Source organism: Phyllobates terribilis, unplaced genomic scaffold, assembly GCF_046119375.1.
Source record: "Phyllobates terribilis strain yellow unplaced genomic scaffold, ASM4611937v1 Scaffold_4__5_contigs__length_816908805, whole genome shotgun sequence".
NCBI classification, from domain to species: Eukaryota; Metazoa; Chordata; class Amphibia; order Anura; family Dendrobatidae; genus Phyllobates; species Phyllobates terribilis.
In genome coordinates, this window is record NW_027362764.1 from 673130043 (window position 1) to 673150850 (window position 20808).

Genomic DNA, 20808 nt, shown 5'->3' on the forward strand with positions numbered 1-20808 from the left:
AAGGCACAGCCTTTGCGTGGACCCATCGGAGCCCGCCCCGTCATGGCCACCACGCGATCCTGAGGAAGGCTGGCAGGGTGATGAACTGAGCAGCGTCTACTAGCCATAGCATATTGGATACACCCCATCTTGTCTGATCTCGGAAACAAAGCAGGGCTGGGCTCGGACAGTACTTGGATGGGAGACCGCCTGGAAACACCGGGTGCTGTACACCATTTTGATGACGTTTTGCCCTACTGCCCAGCTTGGCTAGCATGGAACGGCGCCTTGCCGGACACCGACCTTAAGTAACTTAAATGATGTAAGCCCCAAGGCCTCTGAGCCAGTTGGCAGCTAAGAACGCTACCCTGCCGCCTTCACGCAGGCCTCACACCGAGATCCTTGCCACGGTTAGGAGTGCTTATTGACTCAGCAGCTTGCCATGTGGAAATGATGGCGTTAAAAGCACCCGGGGCCGTGAAGGGGCCAGGCTATCAGCAGGTGCCCAGGGGAAGGTTTTGGATGCCGGCCGCCTAGCGAGGGCCAGCAGAAGTAACATGTTTCTCTGCAAAGAAGCTTGTGTAACCAAGCCAGACGGCTGCCCAAGAGATAACCTCAGTGCAAGGAAGGTGCGGAAGGAATTGGGGAGGGGGGGTGTGATTCCTGCTAGGGCCCTGAAATAATAAAACAGGCAGGAGAGTCTGACGCATGGTGACGGAGATGGTGTAGGGGCAGATAGTGGGTGTTGTCACGTGTGAGCACGTGTGCATGCTGGCTTGTGTGTGAGAGTGCGCTTCCTAGGTGTGGCGCGCTGTAGACAGTAAAAGGGATTGTTCCCTTTCATTAAAAGTTAATCCCCAGCTGCAGGCTATTAGAAAGCAACTAACCGTTCTCTGCTCACCCTACCCGGGTCTACCGGTGAGTCTCGCCTCTGCTCCCGGCCTGTGGTATTGGCCGTAAAGCTGACGTTCCGTCGACAGCGCTGCAGCCGATCAGTGAGCTCAGCGGCTCTGAGTGGGGCGTTGTGTCTACAAGACCCTTTAAGGAAGCCAGCAAAAAAATTGAAGAGAAGGGAAAGCACAAAAGGACCTGGTCTTGCTGAGCACTGGAAAGGGCAGCCGGCAGCCAGACGTCAAAGTAGAAAAGCAGCAAGTGAGAGGCATGTCTCTGCCTATGGCCACACCACTCTGAACATGCCCGATCTTGTCTGATCTCAGAAGCTAAGCAGGGTTGGGCCTGTTTAGTACTTGGATGGGAGACCACCTGGGAATACCAGGTGCTGTAGGCTTTTTCTTTTTCCTTCCTTCCACCAGCAGGGCGCACTCTCTTCTATGCCTTTTTTCCATTCCCTTTCACAAGTGCACACATTCATTCTCTTTTCTTTTTTTCATTTGCTTTCTCTCTTGCGCTATTTCATCTCTGCAAAATACCAGCATCCTTCTGATCATCGTGGGCCTCCAGCATTGTTGCTTCTTTACTTTTAATATTAGGCTCCTTTTCACCAGGACCAGCGTCTCCCGCGTGGCTGGAGGCAACCACCGGTAACCCCAAGCAGAAGACCTTTGCAGGCAACATGACCCTCCCCCCTGAAGAGCAGCTCAAAGTCACTGGCAACCATCTCACCCTCTTCCTTCATTCACCCCTGGACGTCTCGCTCCGCCCCCAAGTTACGGGTACAGCTTGCTCTTTCTGTCACATTACAGCTATGAAGGGTTTAGCCTGCAGGAGACCCTGCGCCGAGACATTTTTGAAGACACCTGATGCGGCGGGTGAATCACTGCTAAACAAACCACACCTGTAGGGACGGCACAGCCTTTGCATGGACCCTTCGGAGCCCGCCCCGTCACGGCCATATTGCTCGCCACCAAGCGATCCTGAGAAAGGCTGGCCGGGCGATGGATCAAGCTGTGTCTACTGGCCATACCACCTTGGATACGCCTGATCTCGTCCAATCTTGGAAGCAAAGCAGGGCTGGGTTCGGACAGTACTTGGATGGGATACCTCCTGGGAAAACCGGGTGCTGTAGACCATTTTGATGACGTTTTGCCCTACTGTCCAGCTCGGCTAGCATGGAACGGCGCCTTGCCGGACACCGACCTTAAGTAACTTAGATGATGGAAGCCCCAAGGCCTCTGAGCCAGTTGGCAGCTAAGTACGCTACCCCGCCGCTTTCACGCAGGCCTGACACCAAGCTCCTTTCCACGGCTAGGAGTGCTTATTGACTCCGCAGCTCGCCGTGTGGAAATGATGGCGTTAAAAGCACCCGGGGCCGTGAAGGGGCCAGGCTTTCAGCAGGTGCCCAGGGAAGGTTTTGGATGCCGGCCGTCTAGCGAGGGCCAGCAGAAGTAACATGTTTCTCTGCAAAGAAGCTTGTGTAACCAAGCCAGACAGCTGACAAAGAGCTAACCTCAGTGCAAGGAAGGCAAGGAAGGTGCGGAAGGAATTGGGGAGGTGGGGGGTGATTCCTGCTAGGGCCCTGAAATCATAAAACAGGCAGGAGAGTCTGACGCATGGTGACGGAGAGGTTGTAGGGGCAGATAGGGGGTGTTGTCACGTGCGAGCACGTGTGCATGCTGGCTTGTGTGTGAGAGTGCGCTTCCTAGGTGTGGCGCGCTGCAGACAGTCAAAGGGATTGTTCCCTTTCATTAAAAGTTAATCCCCGGCTGCAGGCTATTAGAAAGCAACTAACCGCGCTTTACTAACCCTACCTGGGTCTACCGGTGAGTCTCGCCTCTGCTCCCGGCCTGTGGCATTGGCCGTGAAGCTGACGTTCCGTCGACAGCGCTGCAGCCGATCAGTGAGCTCAGCGGCTCTGAGTGGGGCGTTGTGTCTACAAGACCTTTTAAGGAAGCCAGCAAAAAAATTGAAGAGAAGGGAAAGCACAAAAGGACCTGGTCTTGCTGAGCACTGGAAAGGGCAGCCGGCAGCCAGACTTCAAAGTAGAAAAACAGCAAGTGAGAGGCTTGTCTCTGCCTACGGCCACACCACCCTGAACACGCCTGATCTCATCTGATCTCAGAAACTAAGCAGGGTTGGGCCTGGTTAGTACTTGGATGGGAGACCGCCTGGGAATACCAGGTGCTGAAGGCTTTTGCTTTTTCCTTCCTTCCACCAGCAGGGGGCACTCTCTTCTATGCCTTTTTTCCATTCCCTTTCACAAGTGCACACATTCATTCTATTTTCTTTTATTCATTTGCTTTCTCTCTTGCGCTATTTCATCTCTGCAAAATACCAGCATCCTTCTGATCACCGTGGGCCTTCAGCATTGTTGCTTCTTTATTACGCACCCCTGGGCCTGTGTCGCACAGCGTTGCGCATGCAGGAGCTTACCCGGAGCCGGATCTGTTGAGGGTTGTAGTCTCGTGGTGGTGACCCGGTCCGTGCCCAGGGAGTCAGACTAAGTGGCGTTGTATTAGCGGTAGATGTTGGACGACTACGCCACCCGTTGAATGCAGCGTAGGAGCTGCCGCTGCAGGGCAGACCGCTGAGGCCGGTGGTAGGATTGTGCAGCGTGGTAGTATCACCCCCAACGGGAGGGGTATGGCCTCAGGGCAGCCGACGTGGATGATGGGGGTAGCAGGAATCACTCAGAGACGATGCGGTGTAGTTCAGGGTCTTTACTGGTGATAAAGATAGACCCTCCCGGAGTACTGGCTAGCGATCGGGGCCTGGTTAGTCCTTGAGCAGATGGGATCTCCCCTGGCCAGGCGGATTTGTAGGCCTCCCAAACTGACTGTACTCTTCTGGCTACCTTGCTAGAGGCGGGTATAAGTAGCCCACGTCCCTGAGTGTACCGTGTGGTGCTCACCCGTATGGCCGGTGACTCGGGGCCTTCTAGTGGCGTCCGCTCCACGACGGCGGTGCTGGTCCCACGCGTGTGACCATGCCTTCGGGTTTCTTGGCCAGAGGACCTGAAATCCCCTGCCGGGCGGTTTCTGCTGCTGGGTAAAGATTAGTCCCCACAGCCTCGGACTCCGGGTCCGGTGATAGCTTCTCAGTCAGGGCGAGCTCTGCAGCTGCCAGCCCCTGACTCTTTATAGCACTGCTCCCACAGAGCTCCTGATGTTCTTCTCCTATATCTGCTGCTCTTCTCTGTCTCTACTTCTTCTCTACACACTAACCCTGCCTCAGCCCTAGGTTTATATAGGGGAAGTTCTTCCCCTCCCAGGACTGGGCAGGAGGTGTGGCATGCATAGGATCCCTGACCAAGAGACCTCCCACCTGCTCTCAGACATAACATTGCCGTTACTGTGGAAACCAGACCCCTGGGGTGCCACATTTACTTTTAATACTAGGCTCCTTTTCACCAGGACCAGCGTCTCCCGCGTGGCTGGAGGCAACCACCGGTAACCCCAAGCAGAAGACCTTTGCAGGCTACACGACCCTCCCCCCTGAAGAGCAGCTCAAAGTCACTGGCAACCATCTCACCCTCTTCCTTCATTCACCCCTGGACGTCTCGCTCCGCCCCCAAGTTACGGGTCCAGCTTGCTCTTTCTGTCACATTACCGCGATGAAGGGTTTAGCCTGCAGGAGACCCTGCACAGAGCCATTTTTGAAGACACCTGATGCGGCGGGTGAATCACTGCTAAACAAACCACACCTGTAGGGACGGCACAGCCTTTGCATGGACCCTTCGGAGCCCGCCCCGTCACGGCCAGATTGCTCGCCACCAAGCGATCCTGAGAAAGGCTGGCCGGGCGATGGATCGAGCAGCGTCTACTGGCCATACCACCTTGGATGCGCCTGATCTCGTCTGTTCTCGGAAGCAAAGCAGGGCTGGGCTCGGACAGTACTTGGATGTGATACCTCCTGGGAACACCGGGTGCTGTAGACCATTTTGATGACGTTTTACCCTACTGCCCAGCTCGGCTAGCATGGAACGGCGCCTTGCCGGACACCGACCTTAAGTAACTTAGATGATGGAAGCCCCAAGGCCTCTGAGCCAGTTGGCAGCTAAGTACGCTACCCCGTTGCCTTCACGCAGGCTTGACACCGAGCTCCTTGCCACGGCTAGGAGTGCTCATTGACTTCACAGCTCGCCGTGTGGAAATGATGGCGTTAAAAGCACCCGGGGCCGTGAAGGGGCCAGGCTTTCAGCAGGTGCCCAGGGAAGGTTTTGGATGCCGTCCGCCTAGCGAGGGTCAGCAGAAGTAACATGTTTCTCTGCAAAGAAGCTTGTGTAACCAAGCCAGACGGCTGACAAAGAGCTAACCTCAGTGCAAGGAAGGCAAGGAAGGTGCGGAAGGAATTGGGGAGGGGGGGGTGTGATTCCTGCTAGGGCCCTGAAATCATAAAACAGGCAGGAGAGTCTGACGCATGGTGACGGAGAGGTTGTAGGGGCAGATAGGGGGTGTTGTCATGTGCGAGCACGTGTGCATGCTGGCTTGTGTGTGAGAGTGCGCTTCCTAGGTGTGGCGCGCTGCAGACAGTCAAAGGGATTGTTCCCTTTCATTAAAAGTTAATCCCCGGCTGCAGGCTATTAGAAAGCAACTAACCGCGCTCTACTCACCCTACCCGGGTCTACCGGTGAGTCTCGCCTCAGCTCCCGGCCTGTGGCATTGGCCGCGAAGCTGACGTTCCGTCGACAGCGCTGCAGCCGATCAGTGAGCTCAGCGGCTCTGAGTGGGGCCTTCTGTCTACAAGACCTTTTAAGGAAGCCAGCAAAAAAATTGAAGAGAAGGGAAAGCACAAAAGGACCTGGTCTTGCTGAGCAATGGAAAGGACAGCCGGCAGCCAGCCTTCAAAGTAGAAAAGCAGCAAGTGAGAAGCTAGTCTCTGCATACGGCCACACAACCCTGAACACGCCCGATCTTGTCTGATCTCAGAAGCTAAGCAGTGTTGGGCCTGGGTAGTACTTGGATGGGAGACCGCCTGGGACTACCAGGTGCTGTAATCTTTTACTTTTTCTTTCCTTCCACCAGCAGGGGGCACTCTCTTCTATGCCTTTTTTCCATTCCCTTTCACAAGTGCACTCATTCATTCTCTTTTCTTTTTTTCATTTGCTTTCTCTCTTGCGCTATTTCATCTCTGCAAAATACCAGCATCCTTCTGATCACCGTGGGCCTCCAGCATTGTTGCTTATTTACTTTTAATTCTAGGCTCCTTTTCACCAGGAGCAGCGTCTCCCGGGTGGCTGGAGGCAACAACCGGTAACCCCAAGCAGAAGACCTTTGCAGGCAACACGACCCTCCCCCCTGAAGAGCAGCTCAAAGTCACTGGCAACTAGAGATGAGCGGTGTTCGACTAGAACTGTTCGCCAATCTCAAATTCGAGCTGTTTTGGGCGGTGTTCGAGTTGTTCGACGAACCCGAACGATTTGCAAAAAATTCGGCTGTTCGAGGTTATGTTCGATAACTCTTCGTGCACCAAAAGCGTGTCCTGCATGTCTGGTGCTATTTAGAGCACCAATCATGCAGGGATTGTCTGCCACTCACTGTAATGCCACAGCCATGTTGGTTGTGGCATTACAGTGATTGCCCAAATCGATGGGAACAGTGCCAACAGTGAAACATGAAAAGCCGGCAATTCAGCAGCGGCATACACCGGTACCCGACAATTTAGAACCGAAAGAATAGAGCTTCACACATAGATTAGATAGATATAAACATGTCAGCCACATATATACGAAGTACAGTGAAAGTGCTGCTTACTGTACTTGTCATTTAGCGTAAAGGATTTATCAAAAAAAATAATAGTGTTTTCATGCACCGTCTCTTTAAAAAAGCCGGCCGGCAATTCAGCAGCGGTACCCGACAATTTAGAATAGAAGGAATAGAGAATCACACATAGATTAGATAGATAGAAACATGTCAGTCACATATATATGAAGTACAGTGACAGTGTTGATTACTGTACTTGTCATTTAGTGTAAAGGATTTGTCAAAAAAAATAATAGTGTTTTCATGCACCGTCTCTTTAAAAAAGCCGGCCGGCAATTCAGCATCTGTACCCAACAATTTAGAATAGAAGGAATAGAGAATCACACATAGATTAGATAGATAGAAACATGTCAGTCACATATATATGAAGTACAGTGACAGTGTTGCTTACTGTACTTGTCATTTATTGTAAAGGATTTATTAAAAAAAATAATAGTGTTTTCATGCACCGTCTCTTTAAGAAAGCCGGCCGGCAATTCAGCATCTGTACCCAACAATTTATAACAGACAGAATAGAGCTTCACACATAGATTAGATAGATAGAAACATGTCAGTCACATATATATGAAGTACAGTGATAGTGTTGGTTACTGTACTTGTCATTTAGTATTAAAATAAAGGATTTATTATTAAAAAAATTGGCGTGGGGTTCCCCTTAATTTTAGGCTCTAGCGGAGGTTAAGCAGACATCTGGGGCAGATGTTTGAAGCCTGGGAAGGGGGTAATACCCACGGAGCTTCCCAGGCTACTAATATCAGCCCCCAGCTGAATACATAGCCTTTACTAGCTATTAAAATGGGGGACCCCCCCAAAAAAATGACGTGGGGTCCCCCCTAATTTAATAGCTAGCAAAGGCTAGGCAGACAGCTGGGGGCTGATATTAATAGCCCAGGAAGGGAGCCATGAATATTGGCCCCCTCCCAGGCTAGAAACACCAGCCGTCAGCCGCCCCAGAAATGGCGCATTCATAGGATGCGCCAATTCTGGCACTTAGCCTCGCTCTTCCACGCTGCCCTGGTGCGGTGGCAGGGGGCTTGCTTGCGCTCCACATTGTCTCTCTGTGACGGCATAAAGATGAGCCGAGGTCATGTCCAATGAACTCGGCTCACCTCATGCACGTCACTGACAGCGTGGGAGAATTCTCACGCTGAAGCGCTGAGTGCAGGAGAATTTTCCCACGCTGTCAGAGAGGTGCATGAGGTGAGCTGAGTTCATTGGACATGAGCTCACCTCATGCACGTCACTGACAGCGTGGGAGAATTCTCCTGCACTCAGCACTTCAGCGTGAGAATTTTCCCACGCTGTCAGTGACGTGCATGAGGTGAGCCGAGTTCATTGGACATGACCTCGGCTCATCTGGATGCCGTCACAGCCAGACACTGAGGAGCGCAAGCATGCCTGCTCTTCTCAGTGTCTGCGGCATGACAGGCTGGATGGCAGCGTTCTGCTGCGGTCCAGCCTGTCATCTCGATGTAGCAGAGCTGAAGCTGTCGTGGGAACCATGGAAAGGTAAGGATGAGGTTGGTTTATTATTTTTCTTTTATTGCAGGAGATCGTTGGCTTCTGCTGGAATGGGCGTGATGGTAAGTATAGTTTAATTTAGAACAATAAAGAATTGTGTGTTTATTTCAATTAAAGGACTTTATTCTGGGTGTTGTGTTTTTTTTAAATACTTTACTAGAAATTCATGGCGGTCATGTCTAATACTGGCGTGACCCCATGAATTTTGGGCTTGGGCCCAGCTGATAATACCAAGCTGGCCCTAACCCCTTTATTACCCAGTGAGCCACCGCACCAGGGCCCTGGATGAGTTGGGTACAGCGCCAGAAGATGGCGCTTCTATGAACGCGCCATTTTCCGGGGTGGCTGCGGACTGCAATTTGCAGCGGGGGTGGGGGCCCAGAAAGCTTGGGCCTCCCTGCGCTGCAGATTCCAGCCCCCAGCTGCCTAGTTGTACCTGGCTGGACACAAAAATAGGGCGAAGCCCCACGTATTTTTTTTTTAATTATTTCATGAAATTCATGAAATAATTAAGAAAAAAAGGCCTTCCCTATATTGTTGTGTCCGGCCAGGTACAAATAGTCAGCTGGTGGTTGGGGGCAGCCCGTTCCTGCCTGCTGTACCTGGCTGGACACAAATATAGTGCGAAGCCCCACTTCAATTTTTTTAAATTATTTCAGGAAATTCATGAAATAATTAAAAAAAAATTGACGTGGGGCTTCGCACTATATCTGTGTCCAGTCAGGTGCAGCAGGCAGGAACGGGCTGCCCCCAACCACCAGCTGCCTATTTGTACCTGGCCGGACACAACAATATAGGGAAGCCCTTTTTTTCTTAATTATTTCATGAAATAATTTAAAGAAAATTGACGTGGGGCTTCGCCCTGTTTTTGTGTCCAGCCAGGTACAACTAGGCAGCTGGGGGCTGGAATCCGCAGCGCAGGGAGGCCCAAGCTTTCTGGGCCACCCCCGCTGCAAATTGCAGTCCGCAGCCAGCCCGGAAAATGGCGCGTTCATAGAAGCGCCATCTTCTGGCGCTGTACCCAACTCATCCAGGGCCCTGATGCGGTGGCTCACTGGGTAATAAAGGGGTTAGGGCCAGCTTGGCATTATCAGCTGGCCCTAAGCCCAAAATTCATGGGGTCACGCCAATATTAGACATGACCACCATGAATTTCTAGTAAAGTATTTAAAAAAAACACAACACCCAGAAAAAAGTCCTTTAATTGAAATAAACACACAATTCTTTATTGTTCTAAATTAAACCATACTTACCGTCACGCCCATTCCAGCTGAAGCCAACGATCTCCTGAAATAAAAGAAAAATAATAAAGCAACATCATCCTTACCTTTCCATGGTTCCCATGACAGCTTCAGCTCTGCTACATCGAGATGACAGGCTGGACCGCAGCAGAACGCTGCCATCCAGCCTGTCATCCCGCAGACACTGAGAAGCGCAGGCTTGCTTGCGCTCCACAGTGTCTCTCTGTGAGGGCATCCAGATGAGCCGAGTTAATGTCCAATGAACTGGGCTCACCTCATGCACGTCACTGACAGTGTGGGAAAATTCTCCTGCACTCAGCGCTTCAGCGTGGGAGAATTCTCACACTGAAGCGCTGAGTGCAGGAGAATTCTCCCACGCTGTCAGTGACATGCAGGAGGTGAGCTGAGTTCATTGGACATGAGCTCACCTTATGCACATCACTGACAGCGTGGGAAAATTCTCCTGCACTCAGCGCTTCAGCGTGGGAGAATTCTCACGCTGAAGCGCTGAGTGCAGGAGAATTCTCCCACGCTGTCAGTGACGTGCAGGAGGTGAGCTGAGTTCATTGGACATGAGCTCACCTTATGCACGTCACTGACAGCGTGGGAGAATTCTCCTGCACTCAGCGCTTCAGCGTGAGAATTTTCCCACGCTGTCAGTGACGTGCATGAGGTGCGCCGAGTTCATTGGACATGAACTCGTCTCATCTTTATGCCGTCACAGCCAGACACTGCAGAGCGCAAGCATGCCTGCGCTTCTCAGTGTCTGCGGGATGACAGGCTGGATGGCAGCGTTCTGCTGCGGTCCAGCCTGTCATCTCGATGTAGCAGAGCTGAAGCTGTCGTGGGAACCATGGAAAGGTAAGGATGATGTTGCTTTATTATTTAACTTTTATTGCAGGAGATCGTTGGCTTCAGCTGGAATGGGCGTGATGGTAAGTATGGTTTAATTTAGAACAATAAAGGATTGTGTCTTTATTTCAATTAAAGGACTTTATTCTGGGTGTTTGTGTTTTCTTTTAACTTTGACTATGGGGTTAGTAATGGGGGTGTCTTATAGACGCCTCTCCATTACTAACCTGGGCTTGATGTCAGCTGGCATTATAAGCTGACATCAACCCCAGCCCTATTACCCCCTGCCACCGCTACAGGGCAGCGTGGAAGAGCGAGGCTAAGTGCCAGAATTGGCGCATCCTACGAATGCGCCATTTCTGGGGCGGCTGACGGCTGGTGTTTCTAGCCTGGGAGGGGGCCAATATTCATGGCTCCCTTCCTGGGCTATTAATATCAGCCCCCAGCTGTCTGCCTAGCCTTTGCTAGCTATTAAATTAGGGGGGACCCCACGTCATTTTTTTGGGGGGGTCCCCCATTTTAATAGCTAGTAAAGGCTATGTATTCAGCTGGGGGCTCATATTAGTAGCCTGGGAAGCTCCGTGGGTATTACCCCCTTCCCAGGCTTCAAACATCTGCCCCAGCTGTCTGCTTAACCTCCGCTAGAGACTAAAATTAAGGGGAACCCCACGCCAATTTTTTTTAATAATAAATCTTTTATTTTAATACTAAATGACAAGTACAGTAACCAACACTATCACTGTACTTCATATATATGTGACTGACATGTTTCTATCTATCTAATCTATGTGTGAATCTCTATTCTGTCTGTTATAAATTGTCGGGTACAGATGCTGAATTGCCGGCCGGCTTTTTTAAAGAGACGGTGCATGAAAACACTATTATTTTTTTTAATAAATCCTTTACACTAAATGACAAGTACAGTAAGCAACATTGTCACTGTACTTCATATATATGTGACTGACATGTTTCTATCTATCTAATCTATGTGTGAAGCTCTATTCTGTCTGTTATAAATTGTCGGGTACAGATGCTGAATTGCCGGCCGGCTTTTATAAAGAGACAGTGCATGAAAACACTAATATATTTATTAATAAATCCTTTACACTAAATGACAAGTACAGTAAGCAACACTGTCACTGTACTTCATATATATGTGACTGACATGTTTCTATCTATCTAATCTATGTGTGAGGCTCTATTCCTTCCTGTCTAAATTGTCGGGTACCGGTGTATGCCGCTGCTGAATTGCCGGCCGGCTTTTTTAAAGAAAGCGTCTTCTGAGCAGTTTGTCAGCTTTTGGACACCTTTGAAGGTGTTTTCTATGTGTTTCTATGTGTTTTTGTTTGCCTGTCATTGGTTTTAACGGTGTTCGACGGTGTTCTAAGGTGTTCGACGAACAGTTCGACGAACAGTTCCTCGAACATCCCGGTGTTCGACGAACCGAACCGAACCCGAACACTACGGGGGTGGCTCAACACTACTGGCAACCATCTCACCCTCTTCCTTCATTCACCCCTGGACGTCTCGCTCCGCCCCCAAGTTACGGGTCCAGCTTGCTCTTTCTGTCACATTACCGCGATGAAGGGTTTAGCCTGCAGGAGACCCTGCGCCAAGCCATTTTTGAAGACACCTGATGCGGCGGGTGAATCACTGCTAAACAAACCACACCTGTAGGGACGGCACAGCCTTTGCATGGACCCTTCGGAGCCCGCCCCGTCACGGCCAGATTGCTCGCCACCAAGCGATCCTGAGAAAGGCTGGCCGGGCGATGGATCGAGCAGCGTCTACTGGCCATACCACCTTGGATATGCCGGATCTCGTCTGATCTCGGAAGCAAAGCAGGGCTGGGCTCAAACAGTACTTGGATGGGAGACCTCATGGGAACACCGGGTGCTGTAGACCATTTTGATGAAGTTTTGCCCTACTGCCCAGCTCGGCTAGCATGGAACGGCGCCTTGCCGGACACCGACCTTAAGTAACTTAGATGATGGAAGCCCCAAGGCCTCTGAGCCAGTTGGCAGCTAAGTACGCTACCCCGCCGCCTTCACGCAGGCCTGACACCGAGCTCCTTGCCACGGCTAGGAGTGCTTATTGACTCCGCAGCTCGCCGTGTGGAAATGATGGCGTTAAAAGCACCCGGGGCCGTGAAGGGGCCAGGCTTTCAGCAGGTGCCCAGGGAAGGTTTTGGATGCCGGCCGCCTAGCGAGGGCCAGCAGAAGTAACATGTTTCTCTGCAAAGAAGCTTGTGTAACCAAGCCAGACGGCTGACAAAGAGCTAACCTCAGTGCAAGGAAGGCAAGGAAGGTGCGGAAGGAAGTGGGGAGGGGGGGAGTGATTCCTGCTAGGGCCCTGAAATCATAAAACAGGCAGGAAAGTCTGACGCATGGTGACGGAGAGGTTGTAGGGGCAGATAGGGGGTGTTGTCATGTGCGAGCACGTGTGCATGCTGGCTTGTGTGTGAGAGTGCGCTTCCTAGGTGTGGCGCACTGCAGACAGTCAAAGGGATTGTTCCCTTTCATTAAAAGTTAATCCCCGGCTGCAGGCTATTAGAAAGCAACTAACCGCGCTCTACTCACCCTACCCGGGTCTACCGGTGAGTCTCGCCTCTGCTCCCGGCCTGTGGCATTGGCCGTGAAGCTGACGTTCCGTCGACAGCGCTGCAGCCGATCAGTGAGCTCAGCGGCTCTGAGTGGGGCGTTGTGTCTACAAGACCTTTTAAGGAAGCCAGCAAGAAAATTGAAGAGAAGGGAAAGCACAAAAGGACCTGGTTTTGCTGAGCACTGGAAAGGGCAGCCGGCAGCCAGACGTCAAAGAAGAAAAGCAGCAAGTGAGAGGCTAGTCTCTGCCTACAGCCACACCACCCTGAACTTGCCCAATCTCGTCTGATCTCGAAAGCTAAGTAGGGTTGGGCCTGGTTAGTACTTGGATGGGAGACCACCTGGGAATACTGGGTGCTGTAGGCTTTTGCTTTTTCCTTCCTTCCACCAGCAGGGGGCACTCTCTTCTATGCCTTTTTTCCATTCCCTTTCACAAGTGCACACATTCATTCTCTTTTCTTTTTTTCATTTGCTTTCTCTCTTGCGCTATTTCATCTCTGCAAAATACCAGCATCCTTCTGATCACCGTGGGCCTCCAGCATTGTTGCTTCTTTACTTTTAATGCTAGGCTTCTTTTCACCAGGACCAGCGTCTCCCGCGTGGCTGGAGGCAACCACCGGTAACCCCAAGCAGAAGACCTTTGCAGGCAACACGACCCTCCCCCCTGAAGAGCAGCTCAAAGTCACTAGCAACCATCTCACCCTCTTCCTTCATTCACCCCTGGACGTCTCGCTCCGCCCCCAAGTTACGGGTCCAGCTTGCTCTTTCTGTCACATTACCGCGATGAAGGGTTTAGCCTGCAGGAGACCCTGCGCCGAGCCATTTTTGAAGACACCTGATGTGGCGGGTGAATCACAGTTAAACAGACCACACCTGTAGGGACGGCACAGACTTTGCATGGACCCTTCGGAGCCCGCCCCGTCACGGCCAGATTGCTCGCCACCAAGCGATCCTGAGAAAGGCTGGCCGGGCGATGGATCGAGCAGCTTCTACTGGCCATACCACCTTGGATACGCCCGATCTCATCTGATCTCAGAAGCTAAGTAGTGTTGAGCCACCCCCGTAGTGTTCGAGTTCGGTTCGGTTCGTCGAACACCCGTGTGTTCGCCGAACTGTTCGTCGAACACCTTCGAACACCATTAAAACCAATGGCAGGCAAACAAAAACACATAGAAACACATAGAAAACACCTTCAAAGGTGTCCAAAAGCTGACAAACTGCTCAGAAGACACAACTAACACATGGAAAAGTGACAAGTACATATAGTCATGCGAAAAGAAAAGAGGTGGAGGAGTAAAAGGAGGGGGAGACACAGATATAGGCATGTCATGCCCTTCTAAAATCCAAAAAGTGAGAAGCCGAGACGGCCAGTCCGCTCCTGCCCGTGCCACCTCCGTGTCGCCGGGTTTGTGCCAGAGCCGCTGTGAACCCTGACGGCCAGCCCCCCTCTCCCAATACTGGTGCCTGTCCGCTGGTGGGTCGAGAGAGCCCCCCTGTGGTGGAGGCAGCTCTAAGCTTTTTAATTTAAATTGTCCCTCTAATTTGAATGAATACACTTTAAATCCATTTACAAGGATCTATTGGAGGGCAAGTCTCATGCCAGCAGCCGCGTGATTCCAGCTCCAGTAGCGTCCACTAAAGCTGCTGCAGTTAAAAAGCTTTTATAAGGATCGAGCTCGGCTGTCCACCGCAAGGCATTCTAGTGCCAGTCCCAGCCCCTATGCCTTGGGGTGCCTCCTGATGCTCTTCACTAAGTATCCCGTGGTCCCGAAGCATTTCCTTTGAAAAAATTAAGTGTCCAAACTACAGGTGGTGTAGCTTGCTTAACAGCCGGGATAATCCGCTGACTAGCAGACACTGCTACTAGGCACAAAGTATTTCCTGGGCTAGATGCAGTTAAAAATTTGTAAGTAGATACTCTCGTTGGATGCTGAGAAAGCATTCCATAGAGTCTCCTGGCACGCCATATATGATTCTCTTAAAAAGCTTGGGGTAGGGGTCTAGGGGACCCTTTTATAGCCAAAATCACGGCCCTGTATCACAATACGTCACCTAGGCTGAAGATAAATGGAACTGTAGCACCGAGGGCTCGGTTGCTACAGACGTATTGCACCTCACCCAGAGGTGTGATATCTCACTCTCAGATAAGGATGGAGTGTGGATCAGGACCCGACACCTGCATGCATTACACCACATTGCCGTGGGGCAGGGCGACCAATATGCCCCTGAGATGGGCACGACAGTCCCTGTCCCTGGCTGGAGTGGGGGGAGGGAACACTGAGGAAGGGGAACCCTGCAGTGCAGGAGCAGGGAGGAAGCAGTTCCTGGGTGCATTGAGAAGGGAGTATAAAAGGTGGGCACCATCTTAGTTCAGTGCAGAGAAGTCTGAGCAGAAGTGGCAGGGAGCAGGGGCTCTGCATGAGCTCTGCTCCGGAGGCGGGCCTAGTAACAGAGGCCCAGGCCTGCAAGAGGGAGAAGGAAGGAAGAGGAGCGGAGAAGGCTCCAGGAACGAGGAATGAAGGGATCCCAGGGGTGCGGACGGGCGAGTCGCCACCGCACGCCCGAATCCACCTGCGTGGAGGGGTCAGGCCAAAGGGGGAGACCGGTCCCTGAACTAGTGGAGGCAGGAAACGACCCTCAGCTAGAAACCGGAGGCTCTGACATTTTATGTGGCGCAGCCCCTTGCTCCACCCGCTAGGAAGGCACCACATAGGGTCAGGGAAACTGGCGCCAAGTTTACCAAGAGGAGGCCCGAGGCAGCCGGACAGAAGTGTTGGTAAGAAAGGCCAGACAAAGGACACACAAAGGGGGTCCTGTGAAGCGCTCCAAAGTTATCTGGGAGTTGTCTGAGCCCCTCACCTGGTAAGCACAGTACGACGTGGGCAGCCGTTACCTGCAGACGTGGTCTGGATAATAAGAACTGTGAGTAAAGGCCCTGAACTGCATCACTGACTCCGTGTCGTTACTGCTGCTGCCCTGCACCATCACCCCCATCCTCCGCATACACTGCCCTGAGGCTATACTCCTCCCGTGGGGAGTTATGCTACGCTCTGCTGCACCCACAACACCAGCCTTAGCGGTCTGCCCTGTAGCGGCGGTTCACTCTGACCGCAATCCACGGGTGGCGTAGTCGGACATTTAAACATCAAAACCACATAAATAGTTCCGCCACTGGTTTGACCGCCCTGAGCCACGGAACCGGATCGCCGCCACGAAGACTACAACCACCAGCATCCACCAAAAAGGGTCCGGCTCCGGGTGTCCCAAGGCCCAGGGGGTGCGTCAGAACATTTTCATCACCTTTCACAATCACCAATGGGACAAGGCAGGGATGTCCTCTGTCCCCTCTCTTATACATCCTAGTGACGGAGCACCTGCTCTCATCAATTCGCCATAACCCCAATATTAGGTGGATTGAGGTGGGAGGCACCGAGTACAAGTGCTCTCTATTTGCTGATGATGTCCTAGTATATATCACTCAATCACATATATCCATCCCTGCTGTTATGGCTGAAATAGATCACTTTGTTACATGGTAAAATTTTAAAATCAATGCAGCGAAGTCTGAGGCCCTCGATGTCTCCCTCCCTAAATCCATATAGGATTCCATCCAGTCCAACTTTCCCTTTGCCTGGCCCTCACAGGGTATCAAATACTTAGGAATTCCTATTCATAGAGACCTCTCCCATCTATGTTATCTTAATTTTGGGCCCTTTATTGAACAATTCCATACAGACCACGGTTGGCAAGTTAGAACTGTAAGATTCACTACGTGAACCACTGGTGTTTTGTGGAAAAGCACATGTACACCGCGTTCCAAATTATTATGCAAAAAGTGTTTAGGAGTGATAAGGGAAGAATTTGTTTGTTTGTCAGTTAAACTCATTGATGGTGATGTGTGTCAGGGCTCTTTATATCACTGTAAGCAATTGCAGACACCTGTGCTAATTAGTTTGGCAGGTGTGTCCAATGAAAGGCAAGACTACTTAAGAAGGCTCTCTCACATTATTAAGCAGCCTACATTTTCTGCCAAAATGGGAAAGAAAAAGGATGTGTCGGCTGCTGAGAAGCAACAAATTGTGGAGTGTTTAGGTCAAGGCATGACTACAATCAACATTGTGCGATGATCAGGATGAAGTGTCTTGGCAATCAAGAAGTATGTAGCTGATTCACAGTACACACGTGTGCGTGCTGATAAGGGCAAATTGAGGACTCTTTCCTACAGGCAATTACGTCAGGTTGAAAGAGCAGCGGCAAAAAAGCCTTGTCATAGCAGCAGACAAGTTTTTGAAGCTGCTTGTGCCTCCAACGTCCCCCGAACAACAAGATGCAGGGTCCTTCAGAGGTTTGCAGCTGTGCATACGCCATCCTGTCGACCTCCTCTATCCACTTCACACAAGCAGAAACGGCTCCAGTGGGCCAAACATTACATGAAGACTGATTTCAAAACTGTTTTGTTCACGGATGAGTGCCGTGCAGCGCTCGATGGTCCAGATGAATGGAGTGGAGGATGGCTGGTTGATGGACACCCCACGCAAACACGGCTACAGCGCCAACAAGGAGGAGGTGGAGTAATGTTTTGGGCTGAAATCATGGGGAGAGAGATTGTCGGCCCCTTTAGGATCCCTGAAGGCGCTAAAGATGAACTCCATAATGTATGTGGATTTTCTCAAACAGCACTTCCTGCCATGGTTCAAGAAGAAGAACCGTGTATTTCACAGCAAGATCATTTTTCTGCATGATAATGCACCATCTCATGCTGCACATAAAACATCTGCATCTCTGGCTGATATGGGCATAAAAGGGGACAAACTTATGGTGTGACCCCCATGCTCCCCTGACCTCTACCCCATTCAGAACCTTTGGAGCATCATTAAAAGGAGTGTCTATGATGGCGGGAGGCAGTTCACATCTAAGCAACAGCTCTGGGAGGGTATTCTGTCCTCATGCAAAACAATTGAAGCAGAAATCATCCAAAACCTGACAAATTCAATGGACGAGAGAGTTCAGAAGCTCCTTTCGAACAAGGGGTCCTATGTGAAAATGTAACATCACCTAGAATAAAGTTTTGAGTTGAAAACTGTTTGATTTCAGTTTCTAACAACCTGCTAATGCTTATAATTTCAAAAATGACCATTTTTTTGGTCTTTATTAAAATGAAAAGGTTGATCGAAAAGTTTGGGGGATCTAAGAGTGTGGCAACCCAGTAGTCATGATTACTTCGAATTCTGACAATATGAGGGTCATGCTGCAGGTAGTGCAGCAAGAAGGCACTTATGTGTCTTGCGCATCTCGGAGCCCCAAAATTATTTTCCAGGCTAGATGCAGCTAAAAATTATTTTTAATTTTAAATCTGGTGAAGCTTATTATAGATGGCCTAATAGGATCAGTGCTGCACACTGCTACAAAGCCCAAATTATTTTCCAGTCAAGATACAGATAAACATGATTAGTAATTTGAAAGCTTAAAACGGTTGGTAGGGTGATTTTAACCAATCATCAAGCTTTTACTCTCCCCAGGATGACACAGGGGTAGAAAAGTCGTTTCGGATCCATGATTTGTTCATCTTTATGAACGTGAGTCTGTCTACATTATCAGTGGAGAGCCGCGTGCGCTTATCTGTCAGCACACCACCAGCAGCGCTGAACACACGTTCAGACAGAACGCTGGCTGCGGGGCATGACAAGATCTCCAAGGCGTAAGTGGCTAGCTCCGGCCATTTATCCAGATTGGAAGCCCAAAAAGAGCAAGGGTCCAGTGACACAGTCGTGGCTTCAATGTTTACTTGGAGATACTCCTGTACCATCGTCTCTAGGCGTTGACTATGTGTCAGACTTCTTGTCTCCTGTGGCCTTGCAAAGGATGGGCTAAAAAAGTGGTGAAATGATTCCGCAAAATTGATGTTACCAGCAGATACTGTGGTTCTGTTACGGTTTGAGTGCTGAACACTTGACGGTCCCACGGTTGGCAAGTTGGAACTGTGAGATTCACTACGTGCACCACTGGTATTTTGTGGAAAAGCACATGTAAGATTCTGCAACAGTCTCTGCTGATACTCCTGCATGCGTGCATCCCTTTCTATGGCAGGAATAATTTCTGCAAATTTACTTTTGTACCGGGGATCTAACAGTGTGGCAACCCAGTAGTCAGGATTATTTCTAATTCTCACAATTCGAGGGTCATGTTGCAGGTAGTGCAGCAAGAAGGCACTCATGTGTGTTGCGCATCCAGGAGCACCAAGTCCCTGTTGTGTTGGTGGCGAGGTAACAATCATGCTTCCTTCCTCTGTCCTCTCCCCCCAACCTCGCACAACAGAAATGTGATCAAGGTCTCCCTCATCTGATGAGTCTTCCATCAGTTCGTCCTCCACTTCTTCCTGGGCTCCTGCACCTTCCTCACTAGTTTGGCTGCTACCATGCGCCCTGGTAAAATCATCTCCCCCACCCTCACATGCCTGCCGCCCTGGTGCTGCCGACCGTCTGGACCTTGCAGATGTTAGCCCTTCCGCATACAACTCCTCCTCCTCTACTTCCTCCACCTCCTCTTGTGCCACCACCTGACTCCGAATTCTGTTTAACATGTGCTCCAGCATGTAAATCACCGGAATAGTCATGCTGATAATGGCATCGTCAGCACTAAACATCTTCGTCGCCATTTCAAAACTGTGCAGAAGGGTGCATAGGTCCCTGATCTGAGACCACTCCTCCAGCGTGATTTGCCCCACCTCTGAATCTCGTTGGCCCAGGCTATACGTCAGAACGTATTGCACCAGGGCTTGTCGGTGCTGCCACAGTCGCTGCAACATGTGCAGAGTTGAATTCCACCGGGTAGGCACATCGCATTTTAGCCGGTGAAGTGGCAGGCCCAACGACTTCTGTAGAGATGTAAGTCGCTGAGCTGCGGGATGCGAACGGCGGAAGTGAGCACACAGCGACCGTGCCCTCTGCAGAAGGCCATCTAGTCTGGGATAGTGGGCTAAAAATTGCTGGACAACCAGGTTCAACACGTGAGCCATACAAGGCACGTGTGTGACATTGCCCCGGAGAAGGGCCGCACCCAGGTTTGCAGCATTGTCGCACACGGCCTTCCCTGGTTTCAGGTCCAGTGGAGACAACCATTCATGAAATTGGTTCTCCAGAGCTGACCACAACTCCTCAGCTGTGTGACTCACATTTCCCAGACATTTCAATGTAAAAACCGCCTGATGACGTTGAGCCCTACTGCCAGCATAGTAAGGAGGTGTGCAGGATCCCTTCTGCGCAGTTAGAAAGCTTGTGGCATGACCAGACAGGCTTTGGGTGCAGGTGGAAGACCGAGAGGAGGTTGAGGAGGCAGAAGCAGTGGAGGAAAAATGACATAAAGAGGATTGACGCACAACTCGTGGGGACGGCAAGACTTGGACAGCAGCCCCTTGTCCTGCTGTCACCATAGTTACCCAGTGCCCAGTCAGCGACATGTAACGCCCCTGTCCATGCCTACTCGTCCAAGTGTCTGTGGTGAAATGCACCCTGTCACACACAGAGTTTCTCAAAGAAGCGGTGATGTTGTGTGCGACATGCTGGTGGAGCGCAGGCACACCTTTCTTTGAGAAGTAGTGCCGACTGGGCATCTGGTACTGGGGCACTGCGACGGACATAAGGTCTCGAAAATCCTCTGTGTCCACCAGGCGGAAAGGCAGCATTTCTGTAGCCAAGAGCTTGCAGATGGTGAAATTCAACCTCTTAGCTTTCTCATGGCTAGGAGGAAATGGTCTTTTACTTGTCCACATCTGAGGGACCGAGGGCTGGCTATTGTGCTTAGATGGGGTTGATAAGGGTGTCCCCGGCAAACTGCCGGTCTGTGAGGAAGATGCAGGCGGACATGTTAGGTTGCCTTGATCCAAAGGTGGTGCTATCGATGTCGGACAGCGCTCAAGACCAGCTGGTGTTACCACCTCCAAAGAAAATGATGACCTGC

General features: G+C 50.9%; 2 non-coding genes and 5 pseudogenes across 2 annotated transcripts; all 7 read left to right on the plus strand.

Moving 5' to 3' along the window:
* The first annotated feature begins 1148 nt into the window (after nt 1-1148).
* Nucleotides 1149-1267, plus strand: LOC141267009 (5S ribosomal RNA). The gene has a single exon (XR_012321028.1). It is a non-coding gene; the product is annotated as a 5S ribosomal RNA (ribosomal RNA).
* A 621-nt stretch (nt 1268-1888) lies between these two features.
* On the plus strand, nt 1889-2008 carry LOC141269308 (5S ribosomal RNA; annotated as a pseudogene).
* Nucleotides 2009-2950: 942 nt separating this feature from the next.
* On the plus strand, nt 2951-3069 carry LOC141270427 (5S ribosomal RNA). Its single transcript, XR_012321663.1, has one exon. It is a non-coding gene; the product is annotated as a 5S ribosomal RNA (ribosomal RNA).
* Nucleotides 3070-4693: 1624 nt separating this feature from the next.
* Nucleotides 4694-4813, plus strand: LOC141268970 (5S ribosomal RNA; annotated as a pseudogene).
* A 943-nt stretch (nt 4814-5756) lies between these two features.
* Nucleotides 5757-5875, plus strand: LOC141269159 (5S ribosomal RNA; annotated as a pseudogene).
* Nucleotides 5876-12037: 6162 nt separating this feature from the next.
* LOC141268774 (5S ribosomal RNA) lies at nt 12038-12157 on the plus strand (annotated as a pseudogene).
* A 942-nt stretch (nt 12158-13099) lies between these two features.
* LOC141267419 (5S ribosomal RNA) lies at nt 13100-13218 on the plus strand (annotated as a pseudogene).
* The last annotated feature ends 7590 nt before the right edge of the window (nt 13219-20808 follow it).